The sequence below is a fragment of the Panthera pardus genome, unplaced genomic scaffold, assembly GCF_024362965.1.
Source record: "Panthera pardus isolate Hobbes unplaced genomic scaffold, ASM2436296v1 HiC_scaffold_17, whole genome shotgun sequence".
Lineage (NCBI taxonomy): Eukaryota > Metazoa > Chordata > Mammalia > Carnivora > Felidae > Panthera > Panthera pardus.
Window position 1 is genome coordinate 31,287,887 of NW_026526732.1, and position 21,865 is coordinate 31,309,751.

Genomic DNA, 21,865 nt, shown 5'->3' on the forward strand with positions numbered 1-21,865 from the left:
CGGTTTGTGAGATTGCACCCCTCATCAGGCTTTGTGCTGACAGTGAGAAACCAGCTTGGGATCCTCTTTCTCTCTCTCTCTCTCTCTCTCTCTCTCTCTCTCTCAAAATAAACATTTAAAAAAGTAAGAAATAAATCATAAATAGATAAATAAATAAATAAATAAATAAGTAAAATAAACAATAACACATCTTGACCTAAGTGCATTTGGGTTGCCATAATTTGAAAGTTCTGTTTAGCCATTAAAACATGACTTATTCGGGGTACCTGGCGGCTCAGTCGGTTGAGCATCCAAGTTTTGATTTTGGCTCAGGTCATGACTTTGGCTCAAGTCAGTAGAAGCCCATGTCAGGCTCTGAGCATGTATCCTGCTTGAGTCTCCCTCTTCCTCTGCCCCCTCCCCAGCTTCATCACTCTCTTTGTCTCTCTAAAATGGAAAACAAAAACAAAAACAGAACAAAAAAACAAAAAACATGACTTACTTAATCTTGGATCTAATCTCAGCTTTTTTCTTGCAGTGTTTTCTTTCTTTCTTTCTTCTTCTTCTTCTTCTTCTTCTTCTTCTTCTTCTTCTTCTTCTTCTCCTTCTTCTTTTTGGCTTCAAATTTTTATTTAAATTCCAGATATTTAACATATAGGTATAATATTAGTTTTAAGAGTAGAATTTAATGATTCATCACTTACATACAACACCCAGTGCTCATCACAAGTGCCCTTTTTAATACCCATCACTCATTTAGCCCATCCCCCCACCCCCCTCCACATTCAATCCACAGCTAAAACATCAGTGAGAAGCCCTGAAGTGACATTATATTTGTATTTTTCTGTGGAGCTTCTTTTCTTCTAAGTTAAGTAAAACTCAGCTATCCTACGACCCAAAATGCCAAAGAGTTATCAGGATGCTTTCTAGTTTTTTTAGGAAGGAGAACACACACAACCAAATGGCCATTCATTTATATTTTATAATTCTTATGTAAAGAAAAATCTAAAATCACATTTGGTATGCTGTATCCCATCTCAATTGATTCTGTCTGTCTTGCATCACATGCAAGTAACCTTAACCTTTTGGAGACAAGGATACCTGCATTGTTCTAAGTAATAAGATTTTCTAATCGAAACTCCTAACTCACATTATATCTATGATTTGTTTGTTTATTCATTCGTTCATTCAATGTTTTATCTCATAATTATTTATTAAACATCTACTATGCTATAAATGAGCAAATCCTGTCCTGTCCTTCATGAAATTGCGAGTTAGACTCTAGCTTGTCTGCAATATTTCTTACTGCTAGAACTAACAGGATTTCCTCTGCATGTAAAATACACTGAGAATCCTTCAAGACAATCGCCCTTTGCATCTATTGTGGAATCACTATGTTTTCTTTTTACCTATATTTAAATAGCACCTAGAAGCATAGATTTTGCAAACAAATGATATAAAAAGTAGCAAAGTTGCCAATTTTATAATAATAGCAGTAACAGGAAAGGAAAAACGTCAACAACGATGTTGCTATTTTCTTCTGAGCTTAGAAAAATGAATATTCCTAGCACTATTCCAAAGCATTTGTATTTCAACTAGTTCCAAGATCTAATACCTGAACAAGTAAGTATAGAGATATTTTGGGGTGCTTGAGTGGCTCAGCCAGTTGAGTGACCTACTCTTGATTTCAGTGCAGGTCATGATCCCAGGGTTCTGGGATTGAGCCCCATGTGGGGCTTGGTGCGGGGCTTGGAGCCTGCTTGAAATTCTCTCTCCCTCTCTCTCTGCCCTCCCCCCCCTTCTCTCTCTCTCTCTCAGATTAAAAAAAAGTATAGAGAAATTTTTGACATAAATGAACATATAATGAGGGAAATGTATGATGTATTTTTTCCTCTATCAGAAAAAAACCTTGAAACTTGCTGCTATCAAACTTATATCTGAGAAAAGTGATATTTCATGACTTACCTATCTATACTTTGATATGTCATGGAGACATAAACAAAAGTGTGGTTGGACTGGCATTTAAATTTTTTTTTACTGTTTATTTTTGAGAGAGGGAGAGAGAGAGAGCATTAGCAGGGAAAGGCAGAGAGAGAGGGAGACACAGAATCTGAAGCAGGCTCCAGGCTCTGAGCTGTCAGCACAGAGCCCGACTCAGGGCTTGAACTCAAGAACTGTGAGATCATGACCAGAGCCAAAGTCGGATGCAACTGACTGAGCCACCCAGGCGCCTCTGGGCTGGCATTTGAAATCAAACAAGTGAAAGCTGTTTCAGATATTACTCATCATGATAACTATTTCTCTGTGAGGGGAGTGGCGAGAATAATAACATAAATAATATTTATAACATATTATTATATTTATATGTTATAAATATATGTTATATTATGTTATACATATATTATATATAATAACATAAATATAAAATATATGTTATAAATATATGTTATATTTATAACATAAAATAATATTTATAACATAAATAATAAAAATGGGCTTCTTGACTTTTTGTCTGCTTTTATCACAACAAAACTTCATTGGAGTTCTTGGAAAAGAAAATATTTTAGTAAGTCGAGCTCATCAAACCTAAAAGAATTACTTTTCCATTGCAAAATAAAAAGCGTTGATAGGGAAAAACTTTTTCTAAAGAGATCAGTAAAATTTGAAGCCTCAAGTCAGAAACATTAAAATCTTACATATCATCATTCTAGTCTTTCTTTTTCACTGCATTAAATGACATCACAGATGGAGAGAAATTTATGCATCAGCTTTATAAAAACACCAAAGAACATTTCTATATTTTCATTGGTTAAGGAAAATTTAAATTTTTTTCATGTTTATTTATTTTTGAGAGGGAGAATTCGAGTGGGGGGAGGAGCAGAGAGAGAGAGACAGACAGACAGACAGACAGAGAGAGACAGAGAATCCAAAGCCCACTCAGCACAGACATCAGAGAGCCCAACTCAGGGCCCAAACCCAGGAATCAAATTGTGAGATTATGACCTGAGCTGAAGTTGGACGCCCAACCAACTGAGCCACCCAGACACCCCTCTTTGGCTAAGGAAAATTTAAAAGTATTATTATCCTGAAAAATCCCTCTAATACTGATTTGTGAAGAGCCATTAAAACATAAAGGCCTCCCCCAGGGGCTTTCTCTAAGGAGTTATAGAGCCTGGGACCTGTTAACATTGTATTAGAAACCCTCCAATGTACTTTTATTTAAAAAGCACAAGGTTTTTCTCTGACTGGCTTATTTCACTTAACATGATACCCTCTAACTCCACATTCTTTTTTATGGCTGAGTAAAATTCCATATCACATCTTCTATTTTTTTTTTTTTTTTTCCAAATCTAAGGTTAGGGTTAGGGCCAATAAGTCAGTAAGAGAAAGACATATATCGTATGATTTCGATCATATGAGGAGTTCAAGAAACAAAACAAATGAGTAAAGGGGAAAGAAAAAAAGAAAGAGAGAAGCAAACCAAAATACAGACTCCTAACTATAGAGAACAAACTGGTGGTTACCAGAGGGGAGGTGGGTGGGGGGATGGGTGAAATAGGTGACTTGTGACGAGCCCTGGATGTTGTATGGATGGAAGTGTTGAATCACTATATTGCACGCCTGAAACTAACATTACACTCTATGTTAACTAACTGGAATTTAAATAAAAACTTAAAAAGGTTAATAAGTTAAAAAGCACAAGTTTAGGGGCGTCTGGGTGGCTTAGTCGGTTGGGCGTCTGATTTCGCCTCAGGTCGTCATCTCATGGTCTGTGGGTTCCAGCCCCGCGTCGGGCTCTGTGCTGACAGCTCAGAGCCCGGAGCCTGCTTTGGATTCTGTGTCTCCCTCTTTCTTTGCCCCTCACCTGCTCACGCTCTCTCTCTCTCTCTCAAGGGTGAATGAACATTAAAAAAAAATTAAAAAAAAAAAAAGCATGAAGTTGCTCCATTCTTAAGCTTGTTAGTGATAATCGGCTGCTTCATTCACTTAGCTGGAGATATGCTTTGAAACAAACTTTGAGAAGTTTTTACGTGTATGTGAAAGTGTTCTTTAAAAAGAGGAAAGCAATATAGAAGGGAATAAGAACTTTGAGTTGGAAACCAGGCCGCCTGTGTTCAAGCCCTCAGGTGGAACCAGCATGGTTATCAAGGTCTGGGTGTGACGTGTTCTCTATTTTTGTTTCCTTCCTTGAAGACTTAAGAGCTTCCCTCACTTAATAAGGACACTTGGCACTTAGAAGATGTAAAATATGTGAAAACTCGTTCACTATGTGCTAAAAAGGAAAAGTATAATTGAAGAAGTCCTAAGTGATGAGACTAATTATTATTTCTTCTTAGCAGTGGAACAGAATCAAACATGATGGGATTCATAAGCAATGCAATACTGAGGCTCATTTTAAACTTCTAGTAAACATCTCATTAAACTAATGAAATATATCATTTAAGACTCAAAAGAACAGGGGCACCTGGTTGGCTCAGTCGGTTGAGTGTCTGACTTTGGCTCTGGTCGTGATTTCGTGGTTCATGGGTTCAAGCCCCGCGTCGGGCTCTGCTCTGACAGCTCAGATTCTGGAGGCTGCTTCAGATTCTGTCTCTCTGCCTGTCTCTCTTCCCCTCCCACGCTCATGCTCTGTCTCTCTGTCTCTTTCTCTCTCTCTCTCAAAAAAAAAAATTAAAAAAGGACTCAAAAGAACACAGTGAGCCAAAGCGGTGCTTTCATTTCAAATGGAAAGAGTAGTGGCTATCTTAAGAGTAGTGATTCATAAATTGACTGCAAATATTTCTTTTAGCTTTTAGTGAACATTACTTTTTAAGGTATTCAGAGATAAGAAATTCTCCGTGGCTCAGAGTGGTCCTGTGATTACAGGAAAATTTAAGTGTTTACATATTTTAAAGGATGGGAAAAGCATGAGGCCGTGGAGAATGCTGAACCATCATCCTTGTGACAAAACTTTTTGCAAGAAATCTCTTTTGCAGTAGTTTTAATGGATAAACCTCTATAGGTGGGGGATTGGCCAGAGCTTCTTTGGTTATAAGTGACATAAACCAGAACGGATTTGAACTTATGTACCTAAACTAGGAAGGGTAGGGCTGGAGTTGAACACTCTGACAGCTCATCCTAGGTCCTGAATTCTGTCAGTTAATACCTCTCTCTGAGGGTCTGTGTGTATATATGTCTATTTCCGTGTGTGTGTGTGTGTGTGTGTGTCTCTCTCTCTCCATCTATCTCTCCCTCTCTCTCATCTCCATCTCTATCTCTACCCCTATCTCTCTGATGTGATAGTCACCACCGTGGATAGAGCAGTGAACAAACACACACAGCAAATAGAAGTTTCCACATTTATGAGCTGGCATTGCTTCATAAACCTTTAAGCATGAGTCGGATATAATCACACAGACATGGGGAAAAGGCATCCTTGGAGGAGAAGAAAGCATAGGCAAATGCACAGAGGGAGGGATGTGTATGTGGCGGAACATGCCAGTAATAGCTAAGGGTGGCTGAAGCACAGATTAGGCACAGGTGTGAAGAGGAAGATGAATGTCAAAATGGACACAAATGCCCCAGGGCATTGAGTGCCACAAAGACGAGTCAACAGAGTTTTGAAACAGATAATAGATTTTAAAGAGACAGAGACAGAGAGAACTGTCCAAGGGGAGTGTAAAGTTTCTAGCTCTAGAAATATGACAGAACATGTCCTCCCCTCCGTCCCCTCACTCATACAAGGCCACACCGAGTTACAATCTGTCAGTGTGTTGGTCAGGGCTCTCCAGAGAAACCACACAAGAAAATGCATATTTATACAGAAAGAGATGTAAAAAAATGAATTGGCTTCAGGGATTATGGTGGCCAAGAAGTCCCAAGATCTGTGGTCAGCAAGCTGGAGACCTGGGAGACCTGATGGTGTGGTTCCACTCTGAGTTCAAAGGCCTGAGAACCAGAAGAGCTGATATCATAAATTATAGCCCATAAGCCTGCAGGTTCCAGAAAAGCCATTGTTTCAGTTTGAGTCCAAAGGCAGGAAATGACTGATGTTCCAGCTCAGCAGCCGGGCAGGTGGAGTTTCCTCTTACTTGCAGAAAGGTGAGCCTTTTTGTTCTAGATGGGCCTTCAACTGATTGAATGATGCCCATCCTGTTTGGGAGAGGAATCTGCTTCATTCAGTCTGCAGATTCGGATGTAAATCTTATCTAAAATCTCCATCACAGACACACCCAAAGGAGCGTTTGACCAAAATACCTGGGCACCCTGTGGCACAGTCAAGTTCACACAATTAGCCATCACCTCTGGGATTAGGCACAGTTTCAAGCCTTTGCTCATGGAAATTCCTCTGTTTGAAACGATTTTTCCACCCTCCTGACCCTCTTTGCCCCCACTCCTATTAGCTACCAGCATTATTCTTGAGACTATCTCATCCTGCTTTAAGAATTTTCCCAAATGCCATTTTGGAAGTCTTCCTTGAAGCCCTGCAACCCACGCTAAAGGATATTGGGCATGCTGTCTTTCACACAGCACCTTGCACTTGCTACCAATATAGCACACATCCTGCTACTTTCATAATTAGTACCAATCTCTCATATGAATATGTGGGTCCCCCAAAGATACAGACCATGGTAGTTTTACTATTATTTTATTGTGTTAAAAATATATGTAAACATACTCATGCACCAACATTCACAGCAGCTTTACTGACAACAGCCTAAAGATGAAAACAACTTGAGTGTCTATCAAATGATGAATGGATAAACCAAATATGGTCTATTGATAGAATATTATTCAGCCATAAAAAAAGGCCGAAGTCCGGACGGGTACTCCAACATGATTGACCCTTGAAAATATGCTAACTGAGGGGCACCTGGGTGGCTTGGTCAGTTAAGCGTCCGACTTCGGCTCAGGTCATGATCTTGCGGTCCGTGGGTTCAAGCGCTGCATCAGGCTCTGTGCTGACAGCTCAGAGCCTGGAGCCTGCCTCAGATCTCCATTTCTCTCTGCCCTTCCCCCATTCATGCTCTCTCTCTCTCTCTCTCTCTCTCTCTCTCTCAAAAGTAAATTTTTAAAAACACTTTAAAAAATGGGGAAAAAAAGAAAATACGCTAACTGAAATAAGCAGACCATGTTTTACTTATTCTTGGACATCCACGACTTCCCATGGCCCCCAGCACATGCCTAGCAAATGATTTCTGGTATAGGTTTAGAGGCAGAGTTCCTGAGTTGAAATCTTGGAACCTTCATTTCCTAGTTGTTTGATCTGGATGAATTATTTAACTGTTTTTTCTCCTTGTTTCTTCTCTTAACTGATTTTACTTTTTTTAGTGAAATTTATTGTCCAGTTGGTTTCCATACAACACCCAGTGCTCATCCCAACAGGTGCCCTCCTCAGTGCCCATCACCTGCTTTTCCCTCCCTCCCACCCCCCAACAACACTGAGTTTATTCTCAGTTTTTAAGAGTCTCTTATGGTTTACCTCCCTCCCTCTCTAACTTTTTTTTTTTTATTTAACTGTTTATGCCTCATATTCCTCATTTGAAAAGCGGGGGTAGTAACTGCACCTCTCTTATAGGGTTACCCGGGTTACCCTGAGGATTAAGTTGATTAAGAGATTTAAACAACCTCTGAAACATAGTAAGCACTAACAAATGTCAGTTACTATCATATTATTACGTATGGTATCATTTAATGAATTTATGAATGAGGTACAGGTTGGGAAAGATCCTTAACATTTGAGAGATACAGTCTTTAGGAAAGAACTTTTTATTTACTTATTTATTTATTTATTTATTTATTTATTTAACATTTAGTTATTTTTAAGACACAGAGGGACAGAGTGTGAGTGGGGAGGGACAGAGAGAGAGGGAGACACAGAATCTGAAGCAGGCTCCAGGCTCCGAGCTGTCAGCACAGAGAGTTCGCGGGGCTCGAACTTACGAACAGTGAGATCATCACCTGAGCTGAAGTCGGATGTCCAACCAACTGAGCCACGCTGGCACCCCCTAGGAAAGAACTGTTAAGGCTAAGAAGACTGATATTCTTGTAAAAGTGTTTTGTGTGCCGTATCACAGAGAGCATAAAGGAATGGGCGCTGAAGTTGTTTTGCCCGAACATGAAGCATGGCTTTACCTTGCACTGGCTGTGTGGCCTTGGGTAAACCACTAACTGTCTGAACCTAAGGTTTTGTTTTCTAAAATGGGGTTAATAAGCGCTGCTTTGAGAATTAAAAGAAATAATGCCTGTAAAGTGCTTAAAATGGTGCTGGGCACAAATTAAGCACTTAATAAATGCTAGCTACTGTTAACAGTGTTAAATTAGATAGCGTTTATTGAGCTCTTGGAACTCTTTGATCGAAAACATTAGTCTGTAATTTTAAATCTATCCAGTTGACCTCACCCACAACCTCAAGTCAAAGATAGCCTACTTTACATCGGAAGTGGGTTTTAACGAGTTTTCCAGAATGCCTACATATGCAATGATAAACATGACATTCCTCTGAAATTGACCTCAATCACTCACCATTGCCTAGACAGCGAGGAGCAAAATTCTTCAGCTTCGTGTAATGTCAAGTTCAGTGCATGTCCTAGTTTTTAAAATAAGACAATTATGCAGATGGAGAGAACAGATGGATTAGATCGGTGAGTGTTTATCATTTTTTAATATTTGGAAACCAGATGTGCTACATACACATTGCTGGTTGCCTTCTAAGGAAGCTTCATTGGTGGGTTACTAATCTTTAATAAGAAAGTACAACATTTTCATCCAGCTTAAATCAACTATTTTTAATATACAATTGGACAACCCCTGCTGCAATCCTTTAGAAAATAGAAAACAGATGCTTAATACAAGGAATACTATCAGCCAAGAAATTCCTGATGATCTTTTTATAGAATGTAAACTTACATATTTTATGGGTCTCTTAATGAACTGCTATAGAACAACTTCAGCAGTCAAAACATGTTGTGAAAATAGACGTGAACAATTTGTCACTTGTTACCATATTCACAGACGACCTTTCAGTTGCTCTCCTGGGGAAATGGGCATAATCGTGGCTCTTACTATGTTATTAACAACATATGTTATTTACCATCCATCTGATTGGATATATTGGAGAAAAGAGGAGTTAGAATAAACAAACAGAGATGCCTCTGTTTCTCTATGTGTTCCTGCTAGATTTGGCAAAGATCCCTTGCTAAGTATGAATACTTCTATGCTGATTGTGCTCACAGGGTTATGACACAGCGGAGTAAGGCCAGGGTAGTGTTCTGTTTCAAGAAATGCCTTTCAGAGAAAATTCCAGTAGAAACTTGGAATCTTGTGAGCAGAATTATGGGTTAGAAGGGCCTAAAGGGAGCCTAACATTTTCACATTGGGACAACAACTTAACCAACCTTCCCCTGGCTCAGTCCAATGTGACACTGGAAAGGAGGTAGCAAAGAATGGCCATCTCTGAATTCACCTCTGCTAGATGTCCCCTGTACCTCCACGAGTTGGGACACAAAAGCAAGGGTTGAGAGAGTGGGACTTTACCCCTCCCATATCTCTGTCCCATCACCTACATTTATCTCATGTATCCTTCATCATCCTTTGTGATATTTAAGGCTGGTTTAGAGTATGAGGGAGTAGGACAAGGAAAAGGAAAGGAAAAAAAAAGTAGAAGAGATCGTAGAAAATTTAAGAAGAACTTAAATGATGCACTTGGCACCATCCTGAAAGAAGAAAATAGGTTTTGAAAGAAAACAAAATGATGTGGCATCTTATCCATTCCAACTCACCGCTGTCCATGGGAAAAGATCAAGGCTGATTATGTGATGGTGCTGAAGTCATCAAATTTAGAATAGAAAGGTGTAGAGATGCCATCTCCTCTCCTGGAAGTATACAGTTATTTCCTTTGTTTAAAAGGAAAAAAAAATTTGCTCTTAGGATCTTTTGGGGGTAAAAAGAAATGGAAATATTGTCACATCAAAAATGTGCTGCCTTTGGAAAAGCGTTGACGGATAAGCTATCTGACCCTTATAAAAAATGAGTAGAAACCTCAATCTTGGGACAATCTGGTATAAACTATAACATTTAGAGCATAACGACAGTGTTACCGTGAAAAAACCCTCAGGGTGCCCTGCAGGTAACAGGAAATAGGAAAGATTTCCCTACTACCTACATGGTCTTTGTGTGCAATTCAAGTAAATTAATATTGATTAGTTCATTCATTTAACAAATAGTTTTGAGTGTCCTATATTTGCAAATCTTAGTACTACATACTATTGAGGCTGCACAGATATAATTAACATGCTCTTAAGGAAATTACGGTCTACAAGAGGTGATAAAATGAATATGAAGAATGGCAGAGACTGCTATTTACTGTTCAGTATCTCCTTATCATTCATCTAATAGGCTACACACACCTTTTAAGGAAGTGTTACATATAATTAGATTCTAGTTAGTAAAATGTAAACTGAGTGCTGTTTGGGATTTCTGGGAAGGCTTCCTCCAGGGAGCTGAGAGGTGGACCCTCTGCCCTTTCCCTTGTGACCTTTCCACTGTCCTGCTTCCTAGAACACATATGGCTTTAGCAGCTATCTTGATCAATCAGGTGACCTTCTGGATGGAAATACTGGACTGGACAAATCAAAAGACAGAACGAGACTGGGTCCTTTTTCAGTAAGGGGTCTACATAGCAGATCTAAACTGGGTGTAGAGCCCATTGCTTTTACATTAGAGAACAATTAAATTCTGTCTTAAGCCTAATAGTAACTGATACATTAAATTCCTGTAATTAATGCTGGGAAGTGAGCTATTATATAGATGCAAATAAAATGTCGTGAGACTAGAGGATGGGGAAATGGTAATGATTAGAGAGGGTTTGATCAGATGAGGTGGCATGTTAGTCCCTCAATCTGCCATAACAAAATAGCACACACTGAGAGAATTAAAGAACAGAAATTCATTTCATTATAGTTCCGGAGGCTGGAGCTCCACGATCAAGGTGGTATCAGAGTTGATTTCGGGTGAGGACTCTCTTCGTGGCTCTTCCCTCCGTGTGTCCTCTGTGTGTGCGCTGAAAAAGAGAGATCTCTGGTCTCCTCTTCTTATAAGGCCATCACTCCTATAGGATTACAGTCCCACCCTTACGACCTCATTTACCCTTACTGACCTCCCGAAAGGCCCTTTCACCAAATAAAGTCACACTGTGGGGTATGCCTTTCAAGTATGAATTTTGAGTGGTGCCTGGGTGGCTCAGTCAGTTAACCCTCTGACTTTGGCTCAGGTCATGCTCTCACGGTTTGTGGGTTTGAGCCCCGCATCAGGCTCTGTGCTGACAACTCAGAGCCTGGAGCCTGCTTCAGCTTCTGTGTCTCCCTCTCTCTCTCTGCTCCTCCTCAGCTCACGCTTTCTCCCTCTCTCTTTCTCTCTCAAAAATAAATATTAAAAAAAATTTTTAATATGAATTTTGAGGGTACACGGTTCAATCTCTAACAGGTGCTGTGTGAACTAGGTTTGTAAAGTTAGATAGAACTTAAATACACAAACATTTCTAGTATTGGAAACAAAGGAACCAAATAGGTAGAGGTAGGAATATCCAGGGTACACATATAAAGCAAGAGGAGTTCCAGTTGACCAGACTCCAAGGGCCATAAAGGAAATTGAACTATAAAGATCATAAAATGGAAGGCAGAATGGGAAAGCTAGTTTGGAGAGCAAATGCTCGGCTCGAGTTCGGACTTCCTTGTTCAGAGAATGAGGAGTCATTGAAGGCTGACGAGCTGAGGAGTGACACAATCAGAATTGAACTTCAGAAAGATAATTTGAGGGTAAAATGTATGAGAGATTGGAGTGAGTGAAAACTGGAAACAGAAAGAACAGTAAAAAAAAAAAAAAGGCTATTGCAATAGTTCAGGGAAAAGATAGTAACTTGAGAGTTATATCCAATTGAAAACAACCATTGTTTTAAAGTGGAATTCTTCATATTTTTCTTATCTCTATTTTTCCATTTGGTTTTTGGCATTCTCATCCTGCAGCTTTTGTCTTGGCATTTTGTGTTCTGAAGGCTTAATCCCTCTATTGAGAAAGTCTTACAGGCAAGTACATAGAATTGACACCCAGCACTTCAGGAATTCTGGGGAAATTTCTTTTTGTATTAATTCTTATTTACTTATTTTGAGAGAGAGGGAGAACAAGTGGGGAAGGAGCAGAGAGAGGGCAGAGAGAATCCCAGGTAGGCTCTGCACTGTCAGCTCAGAACCCAACATAGGGCTCAAACTCATGAACTGTGAGATCATGACCTACACCCAAATCAAGAGTCAGACGCTTAATCGACGGAGCCACCCAGGTGCCCCTGGAAAAATTTCAAAGGCAGAATAAGTCACCTGTCAGAGCTCCATAATACCCACTATACAATTGGATTCACCTACCCATAGGAAACCATAAAGTTCTGGTTATCAGAAAAATTAAATATTTCACAACTAAAAACATAACTGACTATGGAAAAATGTTAAATTGTGCGTTTAAACTTTATTGAGACACCTTGTATTTAGCTACACAAATTGACTACCAAATGAGCACTCATCATGTTATCCATACCATTCAAAATAAACACCAGTGTTTATTATGTGAATGGGAATGAACGAGAAATTCTCAGCAAAACCTCTCGTGTAGCAAAACAGCATCTTTTGCTTGCATTTTAGCTACCAAGTTGTTTAGCTTTTCCTGTCGTTTTTTCAAAACAACCTCATTTCTTCTCATGGAATTTAGCCCATAGCTCTATTCACGATCACCAGTATCCTAGTCTATTTGGCATTTACCCAATTGATCCTTAGCCAAAATAATTTAGTTATTGTTTCCAAATAGCCCCTCTAGTTTAGTTGCTAGCTTCTTTCCCAGCCTGAAAGCTCAGTGGCTTCCAGCACATTCTTGCAATTTCTCCATAATGCCAGGATCCTAGTCCACTCCCCTAGTTTGTAGAGCAAGAAAATATACCCTTAATAAATAGCTACTGATTTACCAACGCGAGCAAGGCAGTGGGCTAGGAACTGTTGGGAATACAAATGGACTCTGCTCACTGACTCATGAGCTTTAGTTCCAAATCTATAAAAAGATTTTTTCCAAACTCTCTCCAGCTAGAGAATTGTAGGAGCTTTGGCCCATTTGAAATTTCTCTAGGGTAGCCTGGTCCTATTATGGACAGAGGGGTCTTCTTAGGGACTAATATAAGAAATATTCCAGCTTCCACTCTCCTCCTCAACTCCTCTTTCCTTAGAATGAATTCTTGCCCATAAGAGTTCCCTATCCCTCAGGCCCCCAACCCCCCAGATACACCTGAATCCTGGGATGAAACAGCAGAGGGAGAGATCCTGGAAATGCAACAATAAAGCCTTGGCAATTCTTATAAAAGTCTCCACCTCCTTGCTGTTTGTAGCATCTGATGGTCTTTTAACTAGGGACTCTGAAATTTCCCCTCTAGGCTGTATTTCAGAGAGGATGGCTCCAACTTACCAAGTAGCAGTTGGCTTTGCAGGCCATAGGAAAGTGGAGCACAGGTTGAGGTAATGGGCAAAAACCCTACCAGAAGGAACTAGAAACAAGTTGATAAGTGAAACGGTCACATTGCTTTAAACAGTGAACTTGGCTAACCTATGTATAGGAAGAGAAGAAGCTGACAACACCCAAAAGATGATGTATTTGAAAACTTCATCTTAGCACTCTCAAAAATCAGGGTAAATGACTCCAAAATTTGGGGTTATTTCACGACTGCCCCAAGGGAAACTGGCTTCCCATAAAAGACCTCTATCTTCCTCCTCTACCTTCGTCAAAGACTTATGGATGCAGGTCTCAACCTACTAGAAATACAATCCCAGTTCCCAACATCCTACCAAAGCATGCACAGAATCAGGCTTCAACCACAGAGGTGCCTGTGTTTAAGTATTAAAGGGGTATTATAATAACCTTACATTTCTGGAATCAACTCCAGTTGGCTACTATGCATTGTCCTTTCAGATATTACTGGATTCAACTTGCTAATTTTTGTTTCTTGTAATGTTCTTATTGGATTCTGATATCACAGTTATGCTGACATCATAAACTGGGTTAGGAAGGGTTTCTTCCTACTTTATCTTCTGAAAGAGTTCCGTGTAACATTGGTATTCCTCACATGTTTCACTAAACTAACCCAAAAATCCAACTGACTGTAGAATTTTCTTTGTGGAAAAATTTTTTATTATAATTTTTTTTTAAAAAATAGGGGGCTATTTAGATTTTCTGCATCTTCTTGTGTCAGGTATGGCAAATCTTGTTTTTCTAGGAATTTGTTCATTATACCTGATTAAATTTACTGGTATAAAGTTGTTCATGATATCATTTTACTGCACTTAACAATTGATATTTTGTTAGCTTTAATGCCTTGTTTTTTTCAATTAATGTGTTTATTTTCAGATAACTAGCTTCACATGTCATTGTAAGAAAGTATACAGAGAGCCCCTGTATTCTTTATCCAATTTCCCCCAATATAGAGTCCTTGGAAAAGTACTACATAGTATAACCAGGATACTGATATTGATGGAGTCAAGACACAGAGCATTTCCGTCACCTCAAGGATCCCTCATGTTGTTCTTTTATAGACACACTTACCCACCTCTCCCCACTTAAACTGTCAAGCACTAACTTGTTCTCCATTTCCATAGTTTTCTCATTTTAAGAATGTTATATAAATGGAATCATACCAATGCAATCTTTTGGGATTGACTTTTCCATTATATTTTTATTTCAAAAATTTCTATAGAGTTCTTTATATCTTCTAATTCTCTGCTTAGACTTTTGATTTCTTTTATTTTCTTTTATTTTTTGCTGATCCTTTCTTTCTTTCGCCTTTTTTTTTCCTCCCCATTGGTTTCAAGCATGTTTCTAATTGCTCATTGGAGTGATTTTATGATGTTTATGATGGATGCTTTAGAGTCTTTGCCAGATAATTCTAGCATCTCTGTCTCTTCAATGTTGGTATATACAGATTGTATTTTTCATTCAATTTGAGATCTTACTAGTTCTTGATATGACAAGGGACTTTTTGTTGAAATCCAGACATTTTAGTTATTATGTTATGAGACTCTGAATCTTATTGAAACTTTCTTCTGGTACCTCTCTGATAGGGGACACCACCTAATTCCTGGCAGGTAGGGGTAGAAGTTCAGGTTCTCTACTTAGCATCTCTTGACACCCAAAGCGTGCATGTGTGTTGGGGGGGGGCGGTTCTTGTTACCGCTGAGTGGGGTGGAAGTTCCTGCTCTCCACTAGGTCTCTACTGGCTCTTCCACCTTGAATGTCTTGTCACAGCTCCTCATGTCACTGACATACGAAGAGGTGGGGGAGTTTAACCTCGATACAGTCACTTCTCCACTATGTCTCCTCTGTCACCACCCCAGCGGGACGTACGATGGGCACTTTATGAATGCCTTTTAGATATGGAAGTTCCTGCCTCTCATGTGGTCTCCAGTGACATGGCAGTGAGGAGAGGCTTTATTACCGTCCAGCAAGGATGAAAGTCCCAGTTCCTTACTCAGTTGGCAAAGGTGGGAAGCACAGGTTCACCTTGGCTATCGTGTGTGTGTGTGTGTGTGTGTGTGTGTGTGTGTGTGGTGTTTAGACACAGTAGAGCAGTTACTTTCTAAAACACTTGTCTTGCTAGACCACCCTTTGCCTGGACGTTGGACTAGGGAGAGCAGGTTCTGTTGGAGATTTGTTTGAGTTTGTGTCCATTGGCATCAGTGGCTTCTCCAGCACCGTGTCTGGAAGCTAACAGGCAGAAAGAAAGTCCACAAACTCACCACCTCAGACTTCAGGTCTTGAGGTCTGTAACTGATCTGCCTACCTCTTTCAGAATCTTCTTATGGTTTGCCTCCCTACCATAAGAGACTCTTAAAAACTGAGAATAAACTGAGGGTTGGTGGGAGGGAGGGGAAAGTGGGTGATGGGCATAGAAGAGGGCACCTGTTGGGATGAGCACTGGGTGTTGTATGGAAACCAATTTGACAGTAAATTTCATATTAAAAAAGAAAGAATCTTCTTATGTTTATTTTATATATTATTTTCAGGTGTTTTTGTTCTACTGAGTGGGAGAAATAGGGGAATGTACATTTACTCCATCTTCCTGGCAGTGAAAGTCAATTTTCATAGGATCCATAGGGATGTCTGTTCTTTCATTCCCAATATAGGTAATTCTCTCACTAGGAATTCATTAAATTTGCTCATTTTTCAAAAGCATAATTTTGGGTTTTTTAGTTTTCTCTATTGCTTGTTTTCTATTTCATTGATTTCTGCCCTTTATTATGTCCCTTCCTCTAGTAACTTTGGATTTCATTTGCTCTTCTTTTTTCTAGGTTCTTAAGGTTAAAGTTTAGATAATTGATTTTAAACTTTTTCCCCTCTACTCTAAGCATGTAAAATAAACATCGCTTTATGTGTATGTTACAAATTTTGATATGCTATACTTTTGTTATAGAGTCTAAAATATTCTCTAATTTGGGGGTAATTTTTTTTCTTTAAGTTATTTTAGATGAGTATTGCTTTACTGGCAAATAGTTCGCTCTTTTTTCCTGTTCACTCACAGAGAACACTCTCATCCTTGACCTGTGCTCTTGAAAGTATAACCCAAGGCATAATCTTCTGAGTTCTCAGAAATTCCCTTTTAGGAATGAAAAGGGTGATGAAATCTGGCTTTGGCAAACCTCCCATGCCCCATTGTCCATCATTCCCACGAGTTTCCCACTCACACTTCATCGTCTGGTTACTGACCTAGTTTTCTGATGAACTTGCCTTGTGGTTCTATTCATAACCAAAGGAAAGGCATTCTAGAATACTCTAAGCTTATTGTTTTAAAGGGACCATGCAACCTATACTCCTGAGTCACTAGACCTGTACATTTAATCTGAGTCATCACATTTACTGGCAGGACGTTGTCCTTCACACTTCTCTACTGTATCTTTTAACTAGATTCTCTTGCTTCCCCAATAAACGACAGCTTTCTAGACACTTAGAAATTTTTTCACTGCTATATGCCTCCTTCTTTAAATTTACTAAAGAACAAGTTCTAAAAACATAGACCATAGTAATAAATCTTGCACACAACAATAATATTCCCTTTAAAAGGGTGCACTAATAAGGGTATACACAATAATAATAAAATATAAAAGAAAATAAACTTCATTTTATTAAGCACAAACTGAGAACAATTTGCTCTAAACACAGAGTTATTTATTAAACTTAACTTAGTAATCCAGATCTGGCAGCTTGCTTTCTCTGAATCGTGATATTTCTCAAGAACTCACCACCGCATGAAATATCTTCTTTATTAATATCTGAATGGTGGATATTATCTGATTGAAGATTAGAGAAATATTATTGTAGAATAGTAATAATAGTTTGCATATGCCTTTTTTCTTTTGATATTTGCAACAATTTTCTGGGTACTGATTTAAGAGATACTAGTCTTCCAATTTATAGGTAAAGAAATGGGTTCAAAAAGAAGTGACTTTCAGGAAAGGACTTCCAGTAATGGTTAAGTGAAAACTAAAACTAAAGCTTTATAGTTTCTTGTTGTACATTTAAATCTATGATTCATTATGCATTAATTTGTGCATAATGTGAAGCTTACGCCTATATCCTGGAAGAGATATGAAAGACTGATGTATTTTTTTTCATAAATGTTAGAAGGTACCAGGGAAAGCATCTAGACCAGGAGATGTCTTTTTCAGAAAGTTTTTGACTATTAATTTAATAGTAGTAGATTATTCAAGTGATTTTATCTGGGTTGAGTTGTGGTAGTTTCCAAGAAACTCGTTTCCTTTCTCTAAGTTGTTGAATTTATGTATTATCAAAAGAAGATTTAGAGAGCTTTGCTTTTGATATGAATAATTTATTAAGCAAGAAATAAACCAGTTGTGAGCAGAGATACTTCAAATCCAAAACGAACATGAAGCTTAGAGGCATGATTATACTGGGTGGCTTAAAAAGTGAAAAATGAGGAAGCTGTTTAACCTCTACAATGACTGGTTATTACACCAGGGGTTTCCAGATGGCAGGGGGTTGCCTAATGCTGATTATCTTGCATCATTTTAGGATAACAAGTTTTTTTTATGACATTTACAAGAAACAATCTAAGGTAAATTGCTCTTATGTTCATGAAATAAGCTGGATTAAGTTTTTCTTACATGGCTTAAATGGTTTTGTCTGCTTGAGGGATTGTCAAACCTGGTCTCCATTCTATTTTATTTTAACATCATGCAGGGTTGTTGGTAACATACCTTTATTATTCTTTTACTAACCACAGTGTCTGTGGAGACACATCCTCATTCATTCTGGGTGTGGGAAATTTGTGTTTTCTCTTTTTTTTTTTTCTTTGTCAGTTTAGCGAGATGTTTATCCATCATCCTGATCTTTTAAAGGAAACATTTTTTGACTTCATTGATTTTCTTTATTTGATTTCCTGTTATATCTATTTTTTTAAGTTTATTTATTTATTTTGAGACAGAAAGCATGAGCGGGGAAGGGCAGAGAGAGGGAGAGAGAGAGAGAATCTCAAGCAGGCTTCACGCTGTCAGTGCAGAGGCCCATGCAGGACTCAATTCCAGGAGTCTGGGATTGTGACCTGAGCCAAAATCAAGACTTGAATGCTGAAGTGTCTATTCATGTTTTCTGCCCATTTCTTCACTGGGTATTGTTTTCCGGGTGTGGAGTTTGGTGAGTTCTTTATAGATTTTGGATATTAGCCCTTTGTCCGATATGTCATTTGCAAATATTTTTTTTCCATTCCGTTGGTTGCCTTTAAGTTTTGTTGGTTGTTTCCTTTGCTGTGCAGAAGCTTTTTATCTTCATAAGGTCCCAGTAGTTCATTTTTGCTTTTAATTCCCTTGCCTTTGGGGATGTGTCAAGTAGGAGATTGCTATGGCTGAGGTCAGAGAGTGAAGCCTACTTTAAAAATAAAAATAAAAAATAAAATGGCGGTTGAATAAATAAATAAATAAATAAATAAAATGGTAGGCACATGAAATATGTTATGCATCATTAACCATTAGAGAAATACAAATTAAGATAATGAAATAACATTACACATCTATTAGAATAACTAAAATAAGAAATATGGACAATATCAAGCTACGGTGAGCTATCATTGCATAGGAGTGGAAAAAGATGTGTGTGCTGACATAATTGTTGCAGAAGGAAAAGAAAATAATCTCTCTCTCACTCTACTCTCTCTCACACGCACACACACACACACACACACACACAATTGCAGGTATATTGAAGATCTAACATAAAAAGAAAAAATGAAAATTTTAAAGCAAGTATATGAGAATGTGTTTGCAATTATAGGATGTAAATGTTTTTCTAAAAACACCCAATAAGCACAAATTATTAAAAAAGGTAAAACTGATCATATCAAAACTTAAATTTTCTGTGTTACACAAGACCCTATAAGTAGGGAAAAAATATAAACCACAAAAAGAAAAAAAGGTACTGTTAGTGCATGTACACAACAAGGGATTTAAAATGGAACACATAAGTAACTCTTAAAAATAAGCCAATAAGGGACAATCTGGTAGACAAATAAAATATGTCTATTTATGATAGACAACAGAATATGACCCGTATATTGAAGGAAGAGGGCAGTAAATGACTGGTAAACAAATGGAAAGATACTCATTGGAAAACTGGAATATGTAACAAAGCCAACAAGATATGCAACTGCACGGTCATTGGATTGGGGGAAAAAACTCGATATTTATTGTCATGGAAGATGCTGAACAGCATTAAAACTATATACTCATGCTTGAAGTGTGACCTGTTAAAACAATTTCACAGAGGTTTGGTAAAATACATATACCTTAGGACTCAGAAATTCCACGTGTCTATATCCCCAGAAAAATTCTGACTCATGTACATAAATCAAATACAAAATTCTAAACAGCAATGTTTATATTAAAAGAAAACGGGAGACATCTTTTTCTAAGTAATTTTCACACCCAGCACAGAGCCCAACATGGGGCTTGAACTCATAACCCTCAGCTGAGATCGAGTTGAATGCTTAATTAACTAAGCCACCCAGATGCCCTGAAAATGGGAAACATTTCCAAAATGGGAAGATTTATCTTAATGCTAAACAACATAACAATGAACAATAATTGTGATACATGCATTTAATGACTTACTATACAGCAGTGAAAGTGAATGAATGAATGAATGAATGAAATTAAAAATATGATGTTGACTGAAAATTGTGAGTTGCAGAGGAATACATCCGGCCTGGCGCTACTTCTATAAAGCATAAAAACATGCAAAACCTGTATCGTGTAGGTGAATATATTCTAGTTAATATAAGTGTGAAGAAATGGTTGGAAATGATAAACCTCAAAATGAGGGTAGCAACTATCACTAAGGAAGAGGAAAATTCAATCACGTAGAGGGATATGGCGGCTTCACTCCTAATGTTAAATTTGTATTCTTATGCTAGGTAGTGGCCACACATTGTTATATTTGTTTGTATGCCTGAAATATTACGCAATATATTTCAGGGGAAAAAGATTTACATATTCACAGATTAAAAAGACAAAGTATCATATCATTATCTCAGGGGCAAGAAAAGCTCTTGATGTAACCCAAACTTCATTCGTTAATCAACATTCTCGGTAAAAACGAGTGGAAGGCGACTTCCACATGATAAAAGAATACAAAACACTTGCAAACATCACACAACTTGGTAAGATATTTAAAGCGTTCACTTGAAATTCACATCAAGACAAAATTGCCTACTTTTCTTCAATATCATTCAGTGGGTCGAGCTGCCACAACCAGACAAGGACAGGACATACCAACTGTGATTGGAATAGGGGGAATCACACTGTCTCTTATGTGCTTAGTTCCTCTTCCAGGGCATATCTCAGCCTGCATACCTCTCCTGGTTAGTGCTGCCCTGGGGGTTCCCCTCCCGCCATCCCAGCTGCCCAGTGGGACACAGCTCCCCACTTCCTGAATAATTTACAGCCTCTATTGGTTACTGCCATTCTCGTAGAGGAAAAGAAGTAGCAAAATGAACAGAATATAGAAAACAGAATATAGAAAACAGACTATCATGTCTTGAACTGAAATGCCCATCTCCATTTCTCAGTTGCTGGCCAGTGGGGCGCGCAACTCCAACACAGCCCCCTCTTGCACGCATCTTCCTAATTTCAGATGTTCTGTCTTTGCCGGAGAAAAGTATCCAAAGGGCCTTCCCGTGTGTGTGGGTTCAGGCAAGGTCACACTGGGTGTGATGTGGGTGGATCATCCTGGGGCGCCATCTCCCACTGCTCAAGGTTCTCATGACATAAGGACTTACTTTATCAGCCATTCCTTAAATCTGTTCTAAACACAATAAACCAACTGTGTCTTCACACGTTCCTTTGAAGAAGTCCATCTTTCTTACCCATACAGAGAAGCAACAGAAGAAAGGTTTTTCCGAGTTAAAAATTGTATAAAACGACTCTTCTTAGTGGAAACAAACAAACAAAAGAAGATGATCGAAGGAACTATGCATTATACTAATAAAATCTTGTGTTTACAACATATTTGACAGGTTTCAAAGGATTTTCACATCTGTTAACTTGGCATTTTCAAACTCATTTGACCCAGCATATTAAGCAGAGGTATAATAGAAAAATATGAGAACTAAAGTATCCTTAGATTGATGTAAGTAGCAAAAAAAAGTCTCATAGATTAATTTCCAAAAAACCAATTAAAATATCAGTTTTTTAAAACTATACAGAATTCTTAATGAAATGCAGTTTGGGAAACATGAGATTTTTTAGAAGAATCATGTGACACAGGCACAGCAAGTTCCATGATGTCAAGATGTTATTTTTCTGTTATTAATGCTTTCAAA